This window comes from Acinonyx jubatus, chromosome D4 (assembly GCF_027475565.1).
Source record: "Acinonyx jubatus isolate Ajub_Pintada_27869175 chromosome D4, VMU_Ajub_asm_v1.0, whole genome shotgun sequence".
Lineage (NCBI taxonomy): Eukaryota > Metazoa > Chordata > Mammalia > Carnivora > Felidae > Acinonyx > Acinonyx jubatus.
In genome coordinates this window covers 15,818,915-15,846,158 of record NC_069391.1, presented here as the reverse complement: position 1 = coordinate 15,846,158, position 27,244 = coordinate 15,818,915, and the positions used below count along the sequence as shown (strand labels likewise).

The window sequence follows — 27,244 nt, the reverse complement described above, 5'->3', positions numbered from 1 at the left end:
ATTGTCACATAGCCATCTTCCCTGCATATATATGTCTGTGTGTTCTCTCTTCTTGCAAAGACACCAGTCATTGGATTTAGAACCCACCTTAATCCAATGTGACCTCATCTTAACATTTACAAAGCAAACGTCTTCATCTTGACTTTCCAATTGCAAAGACCTTATTTTCAAATAAGGTCATGTTCTGGCATTCCAGGGGGCCATGAATTTTGGGAGAACACTATTCAACCTTCTATACCTGGGAAGATTTTAAAAATCCCTTTGCCCATGGCTACATCCCAAATCAATTAAATTAGAATTCTAGGAGGGTACATACTGGAATCACTTGGGAAGATTGAAAAGAAACTGATGCTGGGGGCTCACCCCCAGAAATTCTGATCTATAGAATAGACATTCTAACAAGTATAATATTGGATTATTAAGGAAAATAAATGAGATCATGTGAAGTGCACAGCAGAAACCCGGCACATAACATATTCTCAATTAATATTTTCTTATTGATTTGTTTGGCTTGATTGGTTTAAAAAAATAAGGACAGTTTCACTTATGTAAGGATGCATTATTCACTAAGCATTGGTACCCTTTTCCCCCTGCCTTTTTCAGGACAAACCTGATTATCTGCTTTGTGTTTCTGGGGACAAGGTTTTACTTAGTATATGGTTTGCTGTTACACTTACACATCCTGCTTTCCTGATAGACAAATTCTTATCATCTCTTCTGCATTTGAGTCTAATTGCTGTTGCCCTCCCATCCTTTAAATGGCCATGTTGTAAGCTCTAATCTCCTGCAGTCTGCTAGGGTGACTAATTATCCTACTTTGCTGGGGATTGAGGGATTTTTTCCAGAATATAGGACTTGCAGCACTAATCTAAGACAGCCCCAGGGAAACCACTCTGGCTACTTACCCTAAGCCTGCCTCCATCAGACATGGATAACAGGACATGCCTCGTGTTACCCCAAGAGTATTACACATGTTAGAAGGCAAGGGTCTTCAAAAGGGAATAAAACATGTATAAAATATGACATTTACCTACAGATCTATGTAAGAGCTGCCAGAGAGCAAAGTAATGAATAATAATGATGATAATGATGATGGTGATCATTATTGATCACTTATATTAATTCAGTGCCTTTTCAAAGAGTTTTATGTGTATTATCCATTTAATACTCACAGCAACCGTATAATGTAAGGGGCACCATTATCATTTTCTAAATGAAGAAACTGGGGTTCAAGCAGCTTGTGTGTCATCTGCAAGGTATCACAGCTAGTATGTATTTTGGCCCAAATGTAAACCCAGGTGGTATGGCTTCAACACTGATAGAATGTATACCTATCCCATATTGAATGAATTTCCAAAGGATACAGAAATACAGGTCATAGAAGGACAGAGGGATGATGTTTCAGCCTGGTGTGATCCACAAAGCCATTACAGATAAAGGGGGAATTGAACTGGCACCAATAGCTCACGATGCATCATGACTTCCCTTAAGTGGTTCATTTAAGGAAAACATCAATTAAGTACCTAATGTGTGTACAGCACATAATGAAATACTGAAGCAATGCTAGTCGCCAGAATTTTGGGGGGAGTTACTGTGTCCCTGGCACTGTGCTAAGCCCTTGATATGCTACCACCTAATGACATGGCTTTGCCATATCCAACCCACAGGATACACATCCCCATCACCGAAAAGAGAATTGAGGCTCTGAGACATCAATGAACTTGACCCATAATCTCACAGCTAGTTCGTGATAAGTTCAGAATCCAAATCTAGGTCTTTTTTGTTTGTTCATTGGTTTGTTTTATGATGGAATCTGTTTTCACAACTGCCATGCTGTCTTGCTCTTCAAGATGAGAAAGGCATCAGAATATTTTGGTGAGGCTTAAGTGAAAACATAGAGCAGGTTTATGTGGTGGATGCTTCATATAAAAGTTGGTTAATTCACCTGTTCAAGATTGAAATGGTGGTGTAAAACCTGCAGCAGAAGGTAGATATTGAAGGCGATGTGACGTGAACATGCCAGCAAGCAGAGCTGGCGGTAGGGACGCTCCTCATCTTTGGGGCACAGCTAGCCCTCATCTCCATGAAGAAAGGCAGCAGCCAAGACTATGGAAAACACTCCTGTGACAAAATTGGAAGTACAGTTAATCAGAACTTAATTAAACAGTTTAATCTCTGACTAACGGGTGGGGAGGGTGATGGAAGATGAGGAGGGGAAAGAAAAAGCACATAAAATCCTTCCGTTTAAGATGGTGAAATGTGTCTTCTCATCCATAATGCAGCACCATAATGTTCTTGTATGAATTGAAAATGCCAGGCAATCAAAGGCCATATGTGAGTGAATGCATACAGAGTGTCCATGTATTTTTAATCAAGGCTGCATCTCTGAAGTATGTTTATGCTTTCTTGGCATGAAAGATGCTCCCCCAGATTAGCTCTGCACCCGGCTCCAGGCTGTTGTTACCTTTGGCCTTGCCAGGAGAAAGGGAGTTGGCAGATTCCCCCATAATGCATTACTCTGAGGTTGACACAAACTACTTGAAGGATAGTGAATGTCGAGCAATCCATTACGGCTGAGGAAATGGGCTTAGGAGTCACTGAAGTCTTCACTCCCTGGAAGATCACTCTTCTTCTCTCTCTTCACACCCTACAATTCATTTTCTACACAGTACCCAGACCGATCTGTTAAAAATGCAAATCCAACCTCTTCCTTTCTCCACTCAAAACCCTCTAGTAAAGAGTTTTATAAATAAGAACCAGACTCTGCTATGGTCTACACAGCACTGCATGAGTTATTTCACACCCCCCCCAACTTCTTCATGTCATACTTCACTTTATTTTCATGATGCCTCCCAGTCAGTCACATTGTCCCTATTTCTGTTGCTAACCACTTAGTATGTGCTCTTTCATGCATTTACTGAAAAAGTGTTTGAGCACCAGGTGTCAGGAACTCTCTCATGTGTTGCAGATGCACCAGTGAACAAAACGTAAGTCTTTCTGCCCTCTTAAAACTTATGCTCCAGTCAGAGAAGATAGATGACAAACAATAAAGAAGATGAAAGTGTAAGATGTAGATAGCATTGAGAAAATGAGAAATCCTTTACAAAAAAGAAAGTAGAGTAGTACAATTAGGGTCAAGATTAAGTGGCAAGGAATGCTAGGTTATGACATTAAATAGGGTTGTCAGGGGAAATGTCTCATTTCAAGACATTTTCTCTTACTGTTCCCTCTCCTAGAACACACTTCACTCAGATCCTTGCCTGAGTATCTTAGAACTCAGGTCTCAACTCAAATGCCACCTCTCAGAGAGACCTTTCCTGATCCCCCAATGTGAAATGGTCAGTTCTTGTCACTTTATCTGACTACCCTTTGTGATAGCACTTAGAACCACCTGAGCTTACATTCTTCATTTATTTACTTTGTTTTTGTCTGCAATACTCATGGACTGTGTGCTCTAAGAGAGCAAGGTCTTTATCTCTTCACTGTTAGGTCTCCTGTGTCTAGATCTGTGCCTAGCACACAATAGATACTCAAGGAATGTATGTCAGAATAAAAGAATGAATGGATGAAGATAGTACCAACATGCTAATTAGACCACTGGGGCAAGAGACATAAGCGCTATTTGACATTGAGAAATCACTAAGAGACATGATCATCTTCTTTTTGAGTGACATGGCATTTATTTAAGTAACACAATCCAGGAAATGCAGAATAGATTGATAATAGATTATCAAGAGAATAATTAAAATGATTAAATAGTATTCAAAACATACCTCCTTTATATTCCTCATGTGTCCATTTGTCTCCATTCTCACAGCCACCGCTATGGGCCATGTGCCATTGTCTCTTGTTTCACTGCTCCCACTCTTGCTGCTGTACAAAATATTTCTTCAAAGTCCAGGAAGAGTGATGCTTTAAAAATGTGTATTTATTATGTCTTCCATTGCTTAAACCCTTCGATTACTCCCTATTAACTATAGGATAGTGTGTTCAAAATCTTAAAGTGGTTCCCAGATGGGGCACCTGGGTGGCTCAGTCAGTTAAGCGGCTGACTTCGGCTCAGGTCATGATCTCGCGGTCCGTGAGTTCAAGCCCCGCGTCGGGCTCTGTGCTGACAGCTCAGAGCCTGGAGCCTGCTTTGGATTCTGTGTCTCCCTCTCTCTGACCCTCCCCTGTTCATGCTCTGTCTCTCCCTGTCTCAAAAATAAATAAAACGTTAAAAAAAAAAGTGGTTCCCAGAGACTTCAAGTACTGGCCACTGTCCACTTCTCCAGTTTCGTCTCTCAGTACTCGTCACCAATTCTGTGGTCTACTGGACTGATCTCCTGTATGTTTCCCGAATGCTCAAAGCTGCCATCATTCCTTCAGACAATTAGAAGATGGTTTCTATGTTTGGAAGTGCCTTCTCTGCTCTCTCTGTCTGGCTAAGTCAGAGCCATCTTGTAAATCTTTACTTAGACTTCATACCCTCTGGAAAGGACTATCTGATCTGTAAGTCTGGACTAGGGAACTCTTCTCTGTGGTCTCATACCACGTCAATTTGCCCACCACATTACTTCCCCAATGGTGAATTGCCCTAGTTTGATTTCTTTCCTGTCTCCACCACTAGACTTGAACAATAAATGGGCAAAATAATTTCTGCCTTCTGCATTCCTGTAGTTCAGGCCTCTCACGTAAGGCCTGGCTCATAGTAGCTCCTCAAAATATACTTATCGAATGATTGGATAAAATGTACAGTCAATTAAAATAGGGAGACTTTATTTCCAGACAGAACTTTGAGTGTTATTTCTCATTCCAAAGCTTTGCTCATGGGTCTTGCTCTTCTGTGGCTAAAAACTGAGAGGAGATGGTATAAAGTTGAGGGCACACAGTTTATTTCTTGATATTGATGTCATAGAGTATAATTGGGTCCTTTAGTTCAACCGTTGATGATAGCCTCAGGGACCAAGGAATTGATCTAGCAAGACAGGCATTCTGAGTCATACTAGAAGTATTGAGCATAGTGGCTTCTGCAAAATAGGGAATTCTGATGTCTTGCTTATCACAGTGGAAAGTGCCTTAATATTAGTAGCTTTGCCTATGTCTGAAGATAAACTGAAGTGGCTATAGAAATAAAGGATGCAGAAACTGAATGGAGTCATTGAAAGCATATTATCCAGGAAACTCAATTCACTGATGAAGAAAGCAAGAATTCCAATGGTTGTTTAAATAACATCCTCTCTATTCTTGGAATGAATTTTTTACTTTTCCTCCCACCCTATAGTTTCTTTCATTTGTTTCATTCAGTTAAAGTCAACATGTTTTGGCAGGTTTTAACTTTTTCCTTAACCATGTGCCAGACATTAAGAATATGTCTCCCACATGAAGGCCACGTGTCAGTTCTGTGACACAAGTGCAAGTGCTTTTTCAAGGGTCATCTTGCATCCCAGCTAAATTCAGAAACCTATCCCTCTTTAAAATCCTTTGACTAAGTCACTTGCACCAGAACTTTGGTGAGCAACACACATTTTATTTAAAATAATCTAGGAAAGAAGGTACAGGGAGGAGATTACATCACACATATCTAAGCAAACAAATTACACCCCTCCCCACCATGCGAAGACATTACTTTTCAAAAACCCTTTACCCCTCTTGTCACTGGCAGTTCCTTTTTCCTTCTTTTAATGCATGAAAAAGACAATTCTAATTGACTTAGAGCTCTTCTCCCCAGCGTTTTTTTCTAAGCATTTAAAATTCTTTCCTTGATGAGCTCCTATTTCCAGCAGTACTTATCCAAAGTCCTAATAGTTGCTTAGCAAAACAAAGTGAGAGTCTTCAAATTAGCAGAACCACCAGCCTTAGAAAATGCTTCTTGGGCATACTTCATCTTTATGCTTGGCCAGCACATCTCAAGGAGCCAAATCATTATTAACCTAAGTTCTGAGCATCTGAATCTTCATTTATAAGATGCCCCCAAAGATTCTGACCTCATGGAGTTGTTGTGAGGATCACATGAGGTAAGTATAAAAAAAATCAAAACAAAACTGGTACACAATCCAACACAGAATAGCCTAGTAGTAGCTTGGGGTATGCTGGTTTCTTTCTGCTCAAGCGACGGGACTTGAGGATTCATTTGTTTCACAACTTCCTACCATATTTGTGTTTAAGAGGTTTCTCAACCTCTTAAAGCTCATCAGTATCCCTAAACTTAGCACAAAAGTGCAAAATAGTCCAGAAATATGCAAATTAAAGAGCAAGCTTACTGTCATTTGTGCATGATGGAGACATGACTATTCTGACATAGTTCCACAAAGTGTGTGTGTGTGTGTGTGTGTGTGTGTGTGTGTGTGTGTATTTTAGAGAATTTACCTACTGAAACCCCTCTTTCAGAGACCATGCTATGTTCTAAAAGGCTATTGTAACATTGTTTTGTCCACAGCCCTATTTGACTCAGTGTAGGCTAACCTTCCAAGTCTTAGGGGCAGATAGAGGCACCATGTGTTTTACTTTGATGCAAAACTTTGTCCCTATCTGGAAATGTCATGGTTTGAAAGTCTCGAAGCAGAGAAGCTTCTCTATTTATAATCTAATTCATATTCGTAGCAGATCCAAGGAACAATCAGGCTCATCGCAGTAGAGATGCTCAACTGAGCATGGTTGAGCAATGCTATTGACTGGGGCCATTTTGCCACCAAACCATCAGGGATTAGTAACCTCTGAAACCCCCTGCTTCCAGCAGCTTAAGAGAGGTAGGGTCTCCTGGGCTCTGTCCATGGAACTGATAACAAAAGCCCCCGTGAAAGTAAAAAAAATACATTCAACTACAATGCAAGTGGTGAAAGAGTATTTATTAAAAGAAACCACCAGAGTCCTGACCCTTGGCCTGAATTTATGATTATTGAATTATTTTTTCAATCCCTAAGATTTTGGTACCATACAAGTAATATGTACTCTGGAAAGAGCTGTGGAAATTACAGAGATGAGTAACAATTAAGTAAATGTTTATATCATGAATATTGTATCAGCTAATCTTCATAGCAATTTCACCAGATAGACCTATTTATTTTTATCTTATAAAAGACAAAATCAAGGCTCAGGAAGATGAAGAGACTCGCCTAAGATTAACAGGTTACTGCTAAAGTTACATTTCGAAATCAGATATGTCTGGGGAGAAGGGTGAAAACCCAGTCATAAATAGCATTAGTAAGTGTCTTGTACACATTTTTCCCCTTTAATCTTACTAAGAACCTCCGCTTTGTCTCCATTTCATAGATGAGCAAAATGAGGTGCAGGGAAATTTGGTACTTGCTCAGAGAGCTTGTACAAACATTCTATGAGAAGGACACATGAAGTATTCTTGAATTACAGGGGTCATCAAGGGGATGGAGTTAGGGTTAGTAAGATGCCCTAAATATTTCATAAGGTCTGAAAAAAAAAAGAGAGAGATTGAAGAAGAGAAAGGGTATCAAAAAAATAGTTACATTAGCATGGAGACAAATTCTGCTTCTATTTTAGACTGCAAACCTACATTTTCTCCAAGTTATGTAAGAGAAAGCCTTCTGTTTGTGTTCAAAGGGCAAGCTTGAGGAAAAGCTCAAGACACTGCCTGCATCCTAAGTGGCCCAAGTGATGGAGGGAATGGGCCCTGTTCCAAATTGATTAGTTCTGCTACCTTCTCATTATTGTTCCGCCTGAAGTTTGGCATGCAAGCAAGGTCATTCCATGCATGGGTCTGCGTGACTTAACTGATTCCGCTACAAACTCCCTCCCCTGCCCACCTCCCACCCCCACCACGGCATGCCACCTGCACTAGAGAAAATTAAAAATCAGCGCATACATTTTACATGAGTTCCCAAGACCAGTGAGAAATTAATGTTATGTTGTCTTTTGATAAAGATACAGCTGTTTTTTTTTAAGATGTTCATTCAATTCAGTAATAGGAAACCTTACTCAGATTCCTCCATGGAGCCTATACCTCAAAATGAGAAGAAAAAATGCATATGGACTCAGAAGAATATGTTTGAGCACATTTTCTTTTTGTAGTACACCTTACAAAGAAATTTTGGGGTTACATATTAGGTTGCTGCCCTCCCCAAACTGACAGGTGCCTTGTTAATTTTCTGTCCTCAATTTTCCTTCCTCTGAGTTTACTCCCTTGGCCTGGAATGATGCCTTCTCATATTCTCATGTTCAAATACTTCCAGTCCTTCAAAGTTGAACACAAATGATTCCATTTCCATGAAGCCATCTCATATCCTCAAATCAAGATATGATCTCTCTTGTGTCAGATCTTCCGTAATGCTTAGAAATGTTCTCATCTCCTCTGCTCCCATATGTGAGAATAATTACAGCCGTATTTCAGGGTTGATTTAAAACTTACAGACAACATATAAGAAACAAATAATACTCAGTAAATAGTACTGGTTTTGTTATAGTTACTACTGACAAAGAAATAGTGTCAAAGTTCTCTGAGCAGAATTCAAAACCTTTACAGTCAATTTCCAGCCTTGGTTTGTAGTTTTATCCCATCACTTTCTCTAGGGCACCTCTTTTTCCACCCCTTCAAATTCTTTATTCTATTAACTAAACTCCTCAGTGTTGTGTGAACATTATGCATTTTCATCACTAAGGACCTCCATGGTTGGGGTTCGTTTCGCTTTGTTTCCTTCCACACTAAAGCTTACCCAAGATCTCATGACTTATAAAGCACACAGACAATAAGCAGCTGAGGCAGAATTGCGATCCAGTTTCCCATACTCATAAACAACGGTTCATCCAGGCTTCTAAAAGGTGCCAAGTAGTTGTTAAGAAGTGATTTGTTTGGTTATGTGCATAAGGTTTGAATTTAGATGGATTTGGGTTTGAATGTTAGCTGCCTGTCTGTACAATTGCAAACAAGTTCCTTCAGGTGTCTTAGCATAAGCAGCAATCTTTGTAAAAGGAAAATAACATATATGTGTGTGTGTGTGTGTGCATATATGTATAAGCTTAAAGTTATTATTATACCTTATGTTCAAAATATTCATAAATTATATTCATAATTATAAGCTCATATTCAAGTTAATTTGTGATTAATCTATATATAATATATGTAACACACACACACGTATATATATGTAATTTGATCAACATTATGACTTTAAGATGTATGTGTGTATATTATATGATGTTCACAGAGAGTGTGTATGTTATAGTATCTATATATATAGTGCATAGTATATATACATAGCAGCACGTGTGTGTGTGTGTGTGTGTGTGTATAAATGTTCCAAGAAGATCTACCTTTATTCTGATGCAAGAATGAAATAGATCCAGAAGTCAGCAGGTTTAAAATAAAATGTTACATTTATTACTTTTAAACTTTTTGACCAGTGTGGTTTAGATTAATGTGAGGCTAAACGGACTTCTTAAAGTTCATTGCTAAACCCCACCCCCACCCCCACCCTCCTCAGGACCTGGAATCTCATCAAGAGGGCAAGTGAGGATCTTAGACAAGTAGAAAGCGATCCCCTACAGCATCACTGGGTGGAGAAGGAAGGAAGGGAGCAAGATTTAGGTATTTACTAACTTGTGATAAATCATGTCTAAATAATTGAAAATGGAGACCGAGGTTTGATGCCCAACAGTTATTGACTCACTTATCCTTCACAAGAGTCTCAGAATAAAAGTTCTTGCAGGAAGCCAGGAGTGTTACTGGAGTAGAGATGGCTCTGCACAGGAAGAAGTGGGAGTTCAGAAATACAGCCTCTTTCTTAAAAATCTAACAAGATGCTGATGCTCAGTAAGTGACTGATTTTAAGTGGTACCTATTATTATCAGTTAATAGTTGCTATTGTTAAGTTTTGAATGATCAACACTGAAATATTATTGATGCTACTAAATATATCTTATAATGCCTACATATTTTTTGTACATAAAGGCAGAAATGAATCTTTCCATGAAAACTATGCAGGTAAGGCTTCTTTTTAACAATGTAGCTTTCCCACCCCTGTGGAAGGTCCAGCACCACCAAATTTTGCTGACCTGGCTTCCTAAGTTTTAATTCAACAAAAAGCCTGGTTGGACAGATGCATCCACAAGTCTGAGACCATGCAACATTCAATCTGTCTAACAGAAATGTTTTTTCATATTTGCACTTTCTATGGGAACTGGATTTGTATCTTTCTGTCTCTGTGGAGCCCAAATGTAAGGGGATGTCCGGAAGGGACCCAGATCTTGAAGGGATAAGAGGTGAGATGGTGGCTGGGGGAACATGGAAGCTGGAGTGTTGGTATTTGTTTCATCAAATAAAAAGGAGTACACAGCATCCCCTTTGTGAACTATCACGGCTGGTTTCTACTTAAAAGCAATATGAATTTAGCAGACAGTTTTGATGGCCCACTGAGATTGTTAAATGGGGTAATTAATGTCTATAAGGGCATGAATTACCTCTGTGCATGTATACATTTTGATCAAGAGATAAATATTTGGGGGGGTGGAGTTCAATTAAGATAGTGTATGTTGGGTGACTTCAATGAGATAGCCATTGTTCTAAAGACTTGGAATACATATTCATTCTCTCTCTCTCTCTCTCTCTCTCTCTCTCTCTCTCTCTCCACCAAGCCTTCACACATAATGTACTTTCTTACTAAAATTATATTCCCTGTCTTCTCCACCTGATGCCTTCCTACTTCAGACAAAATTCTTCTTTGAACATACTTCATAAGGGAAGCTTCCCTGATCTCTAAACTGAGCACTGGTTTCTTGGTATTTGCTTCCATCCACTCAGTAATACCCAGTTTACAGGCTTTAAAGCCAGATTCCTATAGTCTAAGTTTTCACTGTACCACTTCTAGTATTGTGACCTTGTCCAAGTTAATCCGGCTGTCCCATCTGTAAGTCAGAAATAATACTAATACCTACCCTTGGGTTAAGTATTAGGTATTTGAAGATTAAATGAGGAAATTTATTTAATAGGCTGAAACCAAGGCTGACACTGAATGCACATTAGCCAATTTTATTCTTTTCAACCAGTTTTGTTTTCAAGCTAAATAAGGAGAGTAAGAGACTATGAAAAGCTAGCATTCCAAACCCAGAGGTTGGATTTTTATCTAGTAAAAAATGGAGAACTGTTGAAGGTTTTCAAGAGAGGAGAAACAGGGTCAGATATGAATTTTAGAAAGAAAAACAAAAGAAATATAGGATGATGGGCAAGTAGAGGAAGAACTCTTTAAAATATGCTCAGTATAGCCAAGTGATTCATATTTAAGCAATCACATTTAATCACCATTCCCCAAAACTAAAAGCACATTTAATTCAACACACATTTATGGGAAACAAAAACAAAAACAAAAACAAAAACCAACATTTATGGAATGTTCACTGAGCATGAGCACTATTCTAAAGACTGAGAATCCAAGCGGCAGTTTGCATACTGTGGAATAATCCGACTTTAGTGTTTAAGAGCATCAGATTTGCAACTAAATAGACCTAGGTTCATCATCAAGGGCTATGTGTTCCCATTTCAAGGAGGCTCCTAAGTTACCTAAACCTCAGTTTCTTCAATATTAACAAGATTAATTAGAAAGATTAAATGAGATACAGTATTTAAATCACCTAAAAATGCTTAGGATGTGGTATGTGTTCAGTTAATGCTAGCTTTTACTATTACTGTTATTATGGTTGATATTAGTCTGAGCAGTGCTAAATGGCACCTTTCTTCAACACCAAACTGTTCGCAGTCTGAATAGAGAAGACAAATACGTAGGCATGTAAATTGTATTCTATTTGAGGTGCCATGCTATTAAAAATGGCAAATCGTTGTTGAGTGTATATCATTTGTCAGGTATTGTTCCGAGTGTTCTACATGTATAATCGTATTTAATTCTTACAAAAACCCTATAAGGCAGATAATGTAATGCTAAGTGGTATACAGATGAAGAAATGCAGGAGCTCAAGTTAATAATGTGTCTAAGGCTACACAGATAGCGACTAGTGGAGAGGTATGTGAGCCGAAGTTGTCTAACAGCTGCCATGATTTAAACCACTAGTTTACTGTGCTTCCCTGATAAATGAGGATGTGATAATTTTGAAATTGGAGGGTTTTAAGAGGACACGACATCTGTGCTGGGCGCTGACAGCTGAGCTACTCACTTTGTTTCCAGAAAAGCTTCAACTTAAGCTATTCCAGATAGAAGTGTGTCCTCAAACTTTACTCAGAGGTAGAAAGCCTCTTTGAACAATCCTTATATTATAGCAACTAGCCACCTATGCTGCATAATCCTATTGTATACTCCCTATTTATATGGGAATTAGGTCTAGAATAAATGGATATCATCCCTTACCAGTAGTTTAAAGATAAATTCTAACTGTCTGTGCAAGTAAAGTTATCCCCAGAAGATTGCTGATTCTAGAAATAATTTTCTGCTGACTCATAAATGGAGGTAGTGGAATAATTTGAAGGCTGATATTAATCTCTCTTTCCATCTACCCATAGAATTTCCCCTGTTGCTCTACCAGGTCAATAAACAGCAATGATGGCAATGTTACTTTGATTGAAAGCAATGATGATTGTTAAGATAAGCATAGCAGTTGACACAAGTAGTAGCTCATAAATATCTTAAAGATATTTAAAGAGATAGAAGCTCCATGAGGAATATGTAATTGATCAAACCACCTTAAAGATGAGGACACTGAGGCATGAGATGATTTAATATTATTCAAAATCACACAACTACAAATGTCACAATCGTAGTCATGGGCAGAAAAACCATTACTCAGATCAGTGATGTGGTTATAGATCTGTCTCAGCATCCTCATGTTAGACTGTGTTTTGTGACAAGATGCACAATTTAGAACAAATCTCACTGCATCCTGAGCCCAAAGTTTGAGGTAGGAGAAGAGAAAAGATCTCTAGCTAGTGGCCAAATCCCACAGTCTCACCTGAACAGAGAGCCTGTACATCCCAACAGAGGAGAAAGTATGTTCAAAGTTTTTTTCAGTAGTCACTGTGTCCTCAAGGACACATTCTACATTCTGTAGAAAAATGCACTTCCATCAGCAGGTCCCAGAGTTTGCCACAGTCCAGCCTGGCCAAAGTATTCCACAGGTGAGGCAGTATCTCCCATTTTAGGAAGCTAAAGTGTAGCTGTGTTTCTTATCAGTTAGGACCAGTTGTGCACAGCTGGTTCCCTCTTCATTAACCTGAACAATCACCGTTAATATTTACCAACCACATACATTAAGAGCATAATTCTTTACATTTATAGGCATGAAGACTTCTACTAACTTAGTAAACAGTCTGGTGACCAATTAAATTGAGCGTTCTTGACTGGTACATTGAGCCAAAGGAGGGGATGGAGGAGAACTGAATATTCTTCATTAATATATGGTGTTGAGGCCATTAGGGCTGGTTATTAGATATTTCTTCTGATTCTTGTTCTGACAGTCACATCTTAGTGTTGTGATTCTTCAGTTCCATGAAGTTGGACATGGTCATGGGATGTGAACAGAAGCATTCTCTATTCCCCTCTGGGTCGAACATTTTACAAGGTAGGCCCTCCTTTATTATGGCTACTTTCCATATCCACAGTGACAATAGAAGCCTGTGTTTAGGTGGCATCTGTAACTACCTGGGTCCTTAGAGACAGCAATGTGTAGAGAGCCCTTGCCAATCCACACTGGACTTGTGTTAAGGTATTCAGATTAAAGGGTCATTGTCGTCATCACCATCATCCTCCTCGTGTGGTATGGTACATGATGTAGATGCTTTGGCAACATTTGGCTAGTTACTACAAGAAAAGGATGAGTTCAGAAAATCACTGGCTAAGTAGAAGAAAGTAGAGATGGTCCAGAAGTTTAGTAATTTGTAGGATTAAGAGAGGAAACTGTTGTTCAATCCAGTCTTTACAAAAGGTATCATTGAGAAAGTCATTGAATATAACAAACACTGAAAAAAACTTAGACTTGCAGCAAGAGTCAGATGAAAGGAATAGCCTTCACAACCACCGTTAAAATCTCTTGAGTCCATTAAGGTGTTTCAGAGGAAAGGTACAATTAAGTTTGGTATCCAGTAAGTGCATTCAGTTGCAAAAAAAAAACAAGTGGCTCAGGGGGTTAAAGAGAGAGAGAGAGAGAGGGAGAGAGAGAGAGAGAGAGAGAGAGAGAGAGAGAGAGAGAAATCTTGGCTTGCCCATGAAACCCTTGTAAAGTTGTTGCAGTTAAAGTGGCAGTGGAGGGGGGAGGATGCAGTCAAACAATGATATGTCAAATCTAAGAAATATATCTAGAAAATAACAATGAGAGTGGTATTAGCATATAGAAATGACTGGATTCAAAGAGATATGAAGCCTACTAGTATTTTAAGTGAGTAGTACTGCAAGTAAATCACAGTCTATGACTGTTTGAGATTTAAAATAATACTACAATTCTCAAACTCCTAAGCAACAAAGAGACTGAGAAAGATGCTCAACCACTGAATACTGTATATTCTCCGACGTCCACTTTTTTGGTGTGGCCAAGGAGGTTAATGGAAATGGAAGAATCCCATTTCTATTAACAGGAAATGGACCGTGATTGCATCATGGGCCACAGAAAACAAAGGAATAGAGGCCCCAGCCAGGGAACAGAAGGGGACACTAATCTGGGAACCTTTGTCACTCCCAGGGGAAATCTTGTCACATCTCTCCAGTAGGATTTCAGAATTGCCATAGACCATCAATTTTGTCTCCTCCATTTATAATCACAAATGTTTATTTTGGTAATCCTATGCATGTTATTTTGTTGTATACTGGCTTATAAAATGTTTTTTCAATTGAGTTTTTTTAGTTCAGATCTCTAACCAACAGGAACAACCTCTAGACTTGATGAAGGGACAGCAGGGAACCATTCAGGGGTCTAGACTTCAAGTTGATTAGTGACTGGATGAGTTGCCTTGAGTTCCTTTTTTTTTTTTTTAATGTTTGTTTTTCAGGGAGAGAGAAAGCACACAAGCAGGGGAGGGTCAGAGAGAGAGAAAGGGAAACACAGAATATGAAGCAGGCTCCAGGCTCTGAGCTGTCAGCACAGAGCCCAACGCGGGGGCTTGAATTCACCAACTGTGAGATCATGAGCTGAGCCGAAGTCGGACACTTAACCAACTGAGACACTCAGGCGCCCCTCATTACCTTGAGTTTTTGAATTGAAGTCTTAAGTTCTCTTTCCTGGTCATGTGGGAATAGAGATGTTTTGCAAGCAGGAAGAAGACATTATATATTTATTCCCTTAGAAAAACAGACTGTAGTATTATTAAGTCTGATAAAAAAGATTCCAAATTTTCTCCCTTCTTGGCACATAGGAAAATTGTACTTCTCTACCTCTTTGAGTTAGACATTGTTACATAACTGTATTTGAACCCCCAAAATGTAAACAGATATACCATGTGTCATTTTGAGGTGAAAGTATTTAATTATCAGGGCAGTGTCAGAGACTGCAGTATTTGGTAATCCTGAAAGTATATGTAGGGAAGTGTCCTCCACCAGCCAGGGTCCCTAATTGACTATAATGACAGAGCACCCTGCTGACCTGCATGGACATGTAGTGTGAGAAAGAAATAAACCTCTGTTATTTTCAGCCTTTGAAACACAGGAGTTGTGTATTGCTCAGTATAACATATCTATCCTGGTTTGATCACAGGCATGAATGCATGTTATCTAACTCTATGCATGCCTATCCTACAACTGTAGAATGCCTTCTCTTTAAGGTATAAGGTAGGGTTCATCTGGCTGATCAGTATGATGTATCATCTGAACCTGAACTCTGGACTGGCAGCCATTCTTTGAGGTGATGGCCATTCCCATCACGAAGACGAAGATTGTGATACTTGTCCCCTTCCTTGTCAGTATGGGCAACTGGTACTGCCCTTCCTTTTGAGGGATTTACATTTAATAAAGAAAAAGCCAGAGACCAAAAATTTAGCAGAATTTCATCCTGGCTCCTCCATGTCCCATCTAGTTGATGAAGTGCACACAAATTCACATCAGTACTTCTTTGTTTCCTCATCCATGAAGTGAATGAGAACAGACCCAACCATCCCTTCGTGGTGCTAATCCAAGTACCAGACACAGATACAAACTTAGTCATAAAGCCTAGATCTGTTGGATGAAGGGACATATATCCTCATACTCATTGACGTGTACCCCAAATTTCATCTACCACTCTAAGATTGCTTGAAGGAAGTTAGCTCCTTCTCACAAAAGAAGATGTTATGTGACTACACCCAATAAGAAGAATAACTTCATCAAACAAGCTAAGACCATGTTTTGGTTTTAGCCTTAATGTAAAGCTTCTTCAGTGGCATGTCTTATTTTTTGTATCCCACTTAGTGAAGTAAAGATAATGCACATTGTGGGTGGTTGTTGTTTAATAATTCAGCTTATTGGTATGAAGGACCACTATGTAGTTGGTGTTGTGCTGGGGATACACAGGGAAGGCCTCTTTAGGAGAGTGACATTTAAGTGAGAGTTTATGAGTGAGGAACTTAACCAAGTGGGAGAAGAGCATTCCAAGAAAAGAGAATAGCCTGTGCAAAGCCTCTGATGTGTGAAAGTTCAACTCGTTTGGGGGTTTGAAATAAAGCCAATGGGGATGATGTGGCAGGAACAAGTGTGAGAACAGTTGGGGTGAAGTCACAGGCAGGGGTCTGTTTATCCCCCACACTGTAAATGTTGCAAAAAAAACTTTTAAATTGCGTTAGAGGACAATGGAGAGACATTCAGGAGTTATTGACGATCTTATATTGCCCAAGTTCCATTCCTTTAAAAATCACCGAATCTTAGAAATTAAAAGGCTGTTCTTTGTGCTCCATCCTGCCTGTTATGCAAGAATCTTTTCTATAGCAGATTGGAATTCCCAGAAATCTGTCTGTTTTCCAACTCTACTGAGGGTCTTCTGCACGTCAGACACTCTGCAAAAGAGCTACCTACAGGTAGAGGTATGCCCCTTAGATTACAACGGTCAGGTAGTGTACAATGAGAGCAAAAACGTTTAAAAAGGAAAGGAAAAAGAATAATCGCTGTATTCTGTACACTTCTTAAACAATAATGCTGCTTTCTTTAAGTGGGAGAAAGCAAAATTCAAATTCTAAGATTAACAAGTTAAAAACATGTGTTTAATAAATAATCCATGGGAGTCAAAGGGATAAATACATTGAGCTCCTTAGAGAATGATAGAAATTGGATAGATGGCAAAATAAAAGGAATAGACCTCATGATTCTACTGACAAAATTCCTTTAAAAAGCCAAAGTGGAGCAAAATAGAAAACCGAAAGCTTGCTGCAGTTGCAGAATTTTAAGAGATTTATTTAACATTCTCTGGGCATAGTTCTAAAATATTCATGTGAGTTGGACATAATTATGTCATTTTATTGTCCACTGTGTGTCAATGAAATGTCATTTTTTCACTGCAGCTTATATCACTTCTCTGACAATTGGGAAATGCAAATGATTATAAACAGAGAAGTCTATGCGGTAGAGAATTTTGTTTGATGAATCTTCTACTGAAACTTTTAAATCTGAATGCTGTACTCAGTGAATGATTGAAAAGCAAATGGGCACATTTCTCTATGCAAAACACAGAGTGGTCCCTTTATAGCAGTCACATTTAAAGGAACATTGAACTAATGATTAAAGGGGTCAGGAAGTATCCTAGTGAAGATTGAGGAGCAAGGAAATCGCTATTTCCAATCTAGAAATGGCTATTGTTCTGTGTTGTTTCGGAAGACTCCATTAGTGTCAATGAGCAGAAGTTGCAAAGAAGCAGATTCTGTTCCAATTCAAGGAAACATCCTGTGGAATTCAGCTTTTTGTAAGACTTTGTTAGTCCTGGTCTAAATGGTAGGTCAGCAGAGGGACCCTCTTCTGTAGAAGAGCTTTATACCTTCTGCAGGAGGAGACGCAAGAAAACCTCCGGGGGATAGTTTGGCCTTGTAGAAATTGCCTGAGCTCGGACGTCAACCAGATTGGGATTCAAATCTCAATATTCCCCACTTGCTGGCTGGCTGACTGACTGATAGCATTCACTTAACTCTTCTGAGCTTCTTTTTCCTCATCTGAAAATAGGAGATAATTGACTCAGACTTGTCGTAACAATTAAATGAGATGTTACCTGTGAAATTCCTAGCAGATATCCATCAAACGACAAGTGCTTTATAAAATTATTGGGGAAAATGGGGCTCACAGGCAGGTGGTACAATTCCTGTCACACAGTATGTGTTCAACCAATGTTAGACCCCTCTATCTTTCCATATCCTTAATGGTCGAGTGGCTCTAATTTCTGAAAGCTCCCAACTGCCATGTTTACTTTTTGTATCTAGATCATGAATCCAGGAGAGGGTTGTTTCACTGCCTTTCTGGTTTAATGTTCAAGCCCTGTCTGTTTTCTCAACCGCATCTGTGCTTATTTGTATAAACAGTGAGGCTCTCACCAGGTCTTACATGTGCTTCTTTTTACCCACCTTTCAAATTGCGGATTTTTCTCGGAACTTCAAAAGAAGATGAAAATGCAACATTCTTCTTGACCCTTGTCTCAATTTTAAACGAAGACCCAAACTAGTGGTATTAAATCCAAAAAGAGCTTTGGATCACTCAATCTCATTTCTTTTCATTGGGTGGTAGTAAGTGGGGCAGGTGCATTCTTATAGCATTGGTTTAATTTCCCTTTGTTGCAAAGAAATCCAACTTCAGTAACTATGCTACCCATGGCTGCCAAATATGACACATGGAACTAAAAATGACCTCGTGTAGCAATCAGCCTTAAAATTCCTCACATCGATTTATTTCCTCCACCCTATCTTTCTTCCTTCTCTTTTGCTTGTCATTGTCTTTACTAAGAAGTGTAAGTAGGCTTTTGTACTGCAAATGGCAATGGACTAATTAACTCTGAGCATTAACTCGAAGCATTAACTCTGAGTCATGTCAGTCATCTCTATTAATCAAAGTTTTGGGAACTTAGGGAGTCTATAAGCACCACTCTTTTCCTCTACTCTTGTCAAAGCGAAGTCTCCTGCAGGGGAGGCTTTAAATTATGCAGCTTGACCTATAACTTGCCAGATCTGTTGGTTAGAATGAGCTAGGTCATTCTATGTAACAAATAACACCAACATTCCGATGTCCTAAAGAAAAGGTTTAGTTTTACCTGTTATATCGAGTGTCCACTGAGGGTTGGCAGAGGGGCTCTGTACACTGTAGGCTCTCAGGAGGTCCAACCTCATGTTGAAATTTGAAGACAAATTGATAGGTGAAAATAATACATCTTAAATAGATAGAGATCAATGCATCACTGTTATTACTGACAAAAGCTGGGTTGAGGTATGTAGATTAAATTCACACTTTATTTGTTTTATTTTTTTATGTTTATTGATAAACACATATATTTTGGAGAGAGGGAATGAGCTAGGGAGGGGCAGAGAGAGACAGAAAATCCCAACCAGACTCTGTGCTGTCAGCACAGAGCCTGACATGGGGCTCAAACTCACGAACCATGAGATCGTGACCTGAGCCAAAATCAAGAATTGGAAGCTTAACCAACTGAGCCACCCAGGTGCCCCAAAATGCACATTTGTAAAGACAGTGCTCTTTTTCACATTTAACGCTGACTTATCTCAGGTAATCAAATCATCTCCCAGCCAAGGATGAATAAAATAGTATCCATGAGGCGCTGCCCCAAAATAAAACATCGTACAGCCCTTATAAAGATGAGCATAATGCTAATAGTCATACATCATGGGGGACAAAATTCCAAACTCTGTGAAGCAATGTACATGTAATCTTATTCTGTCCTTAACAGGTAGATACCATCCTTCTCTCTATTCTTCAGAAAAGGGGAACTTTTCTCAGCGGAAGAGTCATTAGTTCAACACTAGAGATTTAGTAAGTTTTAGAGTACGGTAGTAAATAAATACATGCATTATTGATAAGAACACATATTAAAATAATACTAATGGCTTAGATACATGTGGGTATTTAAAATTTATGAAGTGATTTTACTTGCATCTTCCCATCTGAGTGAGACTCTGTATAACTGTGGGAGGTGAACAGGGCAGGGAATGTTGCACTCATTTCACAGAACAGAAAAATCATAACTAATATTAATGTAGCACTTTGCAATTTACAGAGCATGTTCACATACATCACCTCACTTAATCTGCACAACCTGAGGAGAAGGAGAAGAAGAAAGGAAAACAAAGGATAGGAGGGAGGGAGGTCGTGGCAGAGAGCTATAACACTTCTTATTGGAGAGCTCAAATCCTCTTGGGGAGTTTAAGTGAATTACCTCCTTATTCAGGAGGAAACTCCATTCCCATGGAATCATGCATCAGTGCTGGAACTTTTACTTGAATAAATTATGACCTTTCTTTTTCCTCCTTACTCTTCAGGGAGGGGCTTATTTAGTTGGTGAAAGGTGGAGAAGACATTGAAAACACTTAACTTTCTGTCCTTCCTAGAAGTACGACTGGAGCTGCCTACATGTTGGCCTGCTCTGTTGTATGTGGTGAGCTTGTCATTGCCAATTCTTCTGTAAGGAAGGCTTAGAGCTTTTCAGTTTAGTCTGTGGCTGGTTAGATGTATCAGTCAGGATTGGCTAGGTTATGTTGGGTAACAAACACCACCAATGTTTCAATGGATTAAAGAAAAGGTTTAAGGGGTGCCTGGGTGGCTCAGTCGGTTAAGCATCTCAGGTCATGATCTTGTGGTTTGTGGGTTCAAGCCACCCATCAGGCTCTGTGCTGACAGCTCAGAGCCTGGAGCCTGCCTTGGTTTCTGTATCTCCCTCTCTTTCTGCCCCTCCCCAGATTGCTCGCTCTCTCTCTCTCACTCTCTCTCTCTCGCTCTCTCTCTCTCAAACATAAATAAACATTAAAAACATTAAAAACTTTAAATAAAAAAATTTTTGAAGGTTAATTCCTGCTTATACTGTACAACAGGGATGAGCTGAAGCACAGTCTGATGGAGGCTTCCTCTCAGCATTTTCTGCTATGATTATCAATGTGGAAAATGAAATGTGTCAAATCACATAGCAGCTCATAAAGCCTCCATCTTTAAGTGACTCATGACACTCCTATTCATAGTTCATTGGCCAAAGTAAGTCATCTTGGCATGCTAATCCCAAGTGGGGAAAAAAAAATCAGTCCTCCCATGTGAATAGCACAATGAGTGCCATAGTGGATCAGTGTAAAGTGTACGACTCAGTGTTTCTTAGTATGTTCAGTTATGCAACCTCACCGCAATCAAATTTTAGAACATTTTCATCACCCCCAAAAGGAACTCACACACATTTACAATCAACCTATACACAAGTTTTAAATAAAAACTGATCATAAAAAAGAAAAAAGTAAAACATTATATGTCATTGGTAAAACACATTAGATTTTATAAACAATAGAGTATGTATTAAGAAGGAGGAAGCATCCAGTTCCTTTGAGTTAAAAAAGCAATTTCTAGGTCCTAAGATGAGAGTAAGGCATGGGGTGTGTGTTCCTTTTGTCCCTGGTTTTCCCATAGATTACAGGCCTTTTGACATTGTGTCTTTTGGATCCTCTTAGTTATGCTCTGCTTCTATTTTCTCCCAAAACAGTACTTTGTACTCATATTTTGCTTCTAATATCCCATGTTCTTTTTTCCCCACTTTTATCACATTGCAATATTAAATTATTAGCATGACAGCATAAATGCATTTACACAATACCTAATAGTAAAATTAACGTTAATACCATCCCCCTATATATGTGCAATTACCTATATTTATACAAAGTGCCATCACAGAACTTGGCTCATTTTAACTTCACAGTAAGTCTGTAAGATACCTATAATTATCTGAATTTTGCAAATGAGAACATAACAGTCATAGAGGTAAGACCTAAAACCAGGTTTACTGATTCCATGTACAAGGGTCTTCCTTATAGTGCTTTTAGTATATTTTTCCTCATAGAATTGCCAAAGAAATAAGCAAGACTGATAATCAGCAGTATCCATATGCATCCCAATGTTAAATTAACTGGAGTTATTCAATGTTTGTCTATCATTAGATCCAAAGTGGTTGATTAATGGGGGATTATGGGTTCTTTTGCTCAGGAATACTGAGAGAAACTGAGAGTAGAAATGATGTGGTCAAACCGGATCCAGGGATCATGAGAAACCTCACCTCAAGACACATAAATGAGATATCGGTGAGAACATTAAGGCAGGTGGGTCAGGCACTAGAAAAGCACAAATCCAAACAGAAAATGGACTTAAGGAATGGTAACATGCCAGAAAGATGGTCAGAGCTATAGAAATTTTCCTGAATCCAGAAAATGTAGCAAGACAGGGAAGATGAGGAAGATGGGACTGTCTGAGTCCCAGTTTCTTTCCTGTTAAAAGGGGGATAATGATATTTATCTCAAAGTTGTATTGTGTTCCATGACCACATCAACTAGATATTCTAACTAGGTGAGGCCATAGCATTCTAGAATTCTTATTAACTGTCATCACATCTACTCACCTCCATAGTATAAGTTGGTAGTGACTGTGTCTTACCGATTATTGTTGCATCTGTAACACTTACTGGCAAATAAAAGTGATTAAAGAGATTTTTATGAAATGGATTTCATTAAAATCACATGGATGAATGGGATGCCTGGGTGTCTCAGCTGGTTGAGTGTCAGAGTTCGGCTCAGCTCATGATCTCTCAGTTCGTGAGTTTGAGCCCCACGTAGGGCTCTGTGCTGACAGCTCAGAGCCTGGAGTCTGCTTCGGATTCTGTGTCTCTCTCTTGTTCCGCCTCTCCTCCACTCATGCTCTGTCTATCTCTCTCTCTCTCTCTCTCTCAATAAATAAACATTAAGAAAAATTAATAAAAAATAACACGGATGAAGTACATGGCATATAGTAGGCTGTTGACAAATGTTCTATTTCTTTTCCTCTAGAGAAGATTGCAACAAACTTTTTCTATAAAAGGTCAGATAGTAAATAGTTTGGACTTTGTAGTCCATACAGTCTCTATCAAAATTCCTCAGCTTTGCTGTTGCAGTGTGAAGGCCGCCATAGATAATACGCAAATGAGTGAGCATGGCTGTTTCCAATAAAACTTTATCTGCCAAAATAGGTGGAGGGCCAGATTTCGTCCTTTAGCTTAGTTACCCACCCCTGCTACAGAGAATACATTTATTTTTTTTCAATATATGAAATTTATTGTCAAACTGGTTTCCATACAACACCCAGTGCTCCTCCCAACAGGTGCCCTCCTCAATACCCATCACCCACCCTCCCACCCCCCATCAACCCTCAGTTTGTTCTCAGTTTTTAAGAGTCTCTTATGCTTTGGCTCCAAAGAATACATTTATATATTACTTTCTGTAGCAAGGGCTACTTTTAAAACTTCTGAGTAGAAGGCATTGCCAGGAAAATAAATTTAATATGTGTAACAAAAAGTGAGCAACAAATGACCCAACTACTAAAGGTAAGCATTGTTCTACCTGTCCACTCTCCATCCTCCACTTCCTCCACATTAATGTACTTTACATTCTTAATTTCCATAGAAAACCTTTTTCTTCATAGGTAGCACCAACAGAGACTTCAACTTAATTCAGGTTGAGCAACTCTGAATAAGTATACACAGGTTTAAACATTTCCATTCTATCATTGTAATTGCTATGAACACTGCTTATTATTTTTATTGGAAATAAACTGGGGTTGGAGTGTAAGGTCTCAAAATACTCCCCATTATCATCTTAGTCACGAATATCTTTTGTTTCAATTATACGTAAAAAGTTTCCATTTGTCATGTTAATCTCTTTCCTTATTTCTTTTTTTTCTTTTTCGAGTCTCTGGATCCAACTGCAAGACATCTTTAAAAATTTTTTTTGCTTATTTATTTTTGAGAGAGAGAGAGACAAAGTGCAAGTAGGGGAGGTGCAGAGAGAGAGGGAAACCCAAAATCCAAAGCAGGCCCCAGGCTCCAAGCTGTCAGCACACAGCCTGACACAGGGCTCGAACTCACAGACTCTGAGATCGTGACCTGAGCTTAAGTCAGAGGCTTAAATGACTGAGCCAGCCAGGCACCCTGCAGGGCATCTTGATACATTCAAGTTGGGCAAAATGACAGAGATACCAGTATCTATATCTTGTGCCTTTTGCAACAATATAATAAAACAATGGCAATGCATTGATTGCCTTTTATGTGTCAGAATCAATGACAGGGAATTTATATACGTCTTCTGCTGTAATCCTTCTGAGCAATCATTCCCATTCTACGTGGCACAAAGTGTCGACTCAAGTGGTAGCTTACCCAAAAGCTACAAGACTGGAACCCAGATTTTCAAATACCAAATGTTTTTACTTAAAAAAAAAAAAAGAAGGAAATCCATCACATCTCTTCAACTGTACTCTGGATGTTCTAGTGTGTATTTATATATATATATATATTTTTTAAATAAATATAATTATATATAGATATATAATAAATATATATAATCTGATATATTTTCTGATTATATATGTATATATAATCAGAAAATAACAATGACCCTCAGCTTTTATATGAATGGTCCTTTTAGAGCTTTTAAGTTTTATCTCATTTAATCATTATGCAAACCTTATAAATTAAATACCATGAAAGAAATGTAGAGTCCTGGACACATCCCAAACACACTAAACTAGAATCTACATTTTAACAAAATCCCAAAGTAATCTGTGTTCATATTAAAATCCAAGAAGCACTGACTGAGTTAGATAATATAGATCAAAATCTTGAAAAACAGAATTTCTGGATTCAGATTGTAAAGGTCTACTTAGATTTTTTTCAAGGAATTAAAACAGTATGCAAAGAAAATGTAGAGGACATGCTAATTCTCACCAGCTCCCTGCTTCAAAAATCTCACTGTAGCAGCAGAGGATATGGAGAGAGAGAATATCTGAAGTTCCTTAACAGAAGCCTCACCTACAACAAGGGAAACACTAAGAACTTATATCTACTGCCCCCGCCCAACTGGGAAAAAAAATCAGTCTATTCTAAAGGGGAGCTCTGGTCATAGGAAAATTGTGTTACATGTGAATGCCAGTGTCCATTTTTCAAAGTAACTATTATGTCACATACCAAATATTAGTTTGATTAAAGAATAGTTGGAATTCTTTCACAAGAGGAACATTCTTATACATTCGGGTAGAATCTTCCTTTGGAGATCATAATACAGGTGGAATAAATAGGTGAGAAGAGAAGATTAATACCAAGAATCTTCTTCTCTTGCCTTCTCTCTACTCTGATGTTCTGTTTTTTCATCCTGTCTTGCTTTCTTCTCCTCTATCCTGTCTCACCCTTCTTCACTGTTCCCCACTCTATTGGTATGTATAATGTTATCTTATCCCTCCCTTGTCTGGCCCCCACCCAAACAACAATGCCATTTCTTTACAATAATGCAGTCTGAAATGAAAAAGAGGAGAAATAATAAAAGATTTCTGAGCAGATAAAAACCAGTATCTCAAAATCTATGCAGTGATGTCCATACATTTTTTTTCATGAGAAAGAAGATCCTAGGTCCCATTTGTTTTCACTTTCCTTTTAAGTAAAACAAACATATTCATGTCTCTGTTTTTTTATTTTTATTTTTATAAGAGGCAAGTCATTTCAGCACATGTTTAAAGGCAGTCTTAGGCAAAGACACAGTGAAATCAGTAAGGACAGTGCAGGCTGTGTAACTGATGGGAAAGAGTAAGAAATGACACAAAACAAATAGAACCAGGGGAAAATAACAGAACGTACAATGTGCTGAAACTTCTAGAGGGAGATTGAAAATGATTCGGCATGCACATGAATGTATAATGATGATTCTGTCTCATGAAAGTAGTTCAATTATGTGCAAATATGATACAATTAGTTTTTCAAAAAGGAAATTAGTAAAATAACTTATAGAAGCCACTCTCTAAAATGTCAAATTAAAATTTAAAAATCATTTTTTGGTCTTTAGATAGTTATATTTTAGCCAGCTGGAGAATACGAGATATATTTTGGGGGAAGAATAAATGTGATAGGAGCAGTATCTTCTAGTCTTCAGACATGTTGAATACGATTATCACCTCCTTTCTTGAGAACTCTCGCATTTTCAAAGTATTTCTGAAATATGTATTTTAATGTATCATCAGAGGAACCATTTGTGATTGGAGAATAAATAACAGTGTACCCATTTTACAGATGACGAAATTGAAGTTAAGAAAGTAAGTTGTCAAGTGTAAAAACAGTAAACACGTGGATGCTATTATCACCTAGTACTTTACCCAAACTACTGCCATTCATATTAATGATCTAGTTTTATTTTTCCTTTTACTTTTTCCTTTAATACATCTCTCAAACGCAAGCACGCTATGTTGAAATGGAGTGATAAGCGTGTAAAGAGAGGCATTACTCACCTGCACAATCGCACAAACATACACATATACTTGCATACACTCGTGAATTTTATGGCCAAAGATGGAACAAAACTAACTGAAACAATGTTAAACAAGATTCTTTTCTACAAGCATTCTTAGGGCCTTTGTAAGATGGGGACACACTATTCAGCATTGTAAAAATGTATTTAACCTGATAGATTAGATTAGATTAGATTAGATATTACATTAGGTTGATTAGAGATACATATAGACAGATTTAGATATTTTATCCCTTTGTTATTCATTTATTTGTTTGTTTATGTATGTATGTATGTATTTAGAGATGCATCTCTTGTAATTAGTGTTGCAGAATCACAGAGGGCATTTAAGGAGTTTATGTAAGGGAAGTGGTCTGAGCATGTTTTTGTTTTTGGAGGATAAATGGTAACTGGGAAGCAGAACTAGGGACACAGCCTGGGTGGGAAAGAAAAATGGGTGATGATGATATCAGATTATCACACTAGTAAATGGAAAATTAATGGAGTGCCGTGTTAGGGCTGTGGCTCAGAAGATGGTTTGGAAGGATAGAATTTGTAGCCTAGGTAGAAGTGACAGCTGTCATCCAGATGAAAGTAATATTCTTTTTTTTTTTTCAGGATTTAATCAATTTATTATTATTGTTTTATTTATTTTTTCCATCACGATACGTGTACTCTTTCATCCCCTCCACCTATTTCACCCATCCCCACACACCTCCTCTCTGGTGACCATCACTTCATTCTCTATAGTTAAGAGTCTGTTTCTAGATTTATCTTTCTCTCTCTCTCTCTCTCTTTAAAGTTTATTCATTTATTATTTCTGAGAGACAGACAGAGCACAAGTGTGATAGGGGCAGAGAGAGAGACAGACAG

The 27,244-nt window shown here is 38.4% G+C and overlaps 1 long non-coding RNA gene across 1 annotated transcript in view; it reads right to left on the bottom strand.

The window, feature by feature from the left end:
* Positions 1-1,781: 1,781 nt before the first annotated feature.
* The window catches only part of LOC128312000 (uncharacterized), a 32,526-nt gene continuing 7,063 nt past the window's right edge, over positions 1,782-27,244 (bottom strand). The window contains exon 3 of the long non-coding RNA XR_008290767.1: positions 1,782-2,121. This is a non-coding gene — a long non-coding RNA (uncharacterized LOC128312000). The remainder of the gene's footprint in view (positions 2,122-27,244) is intronic.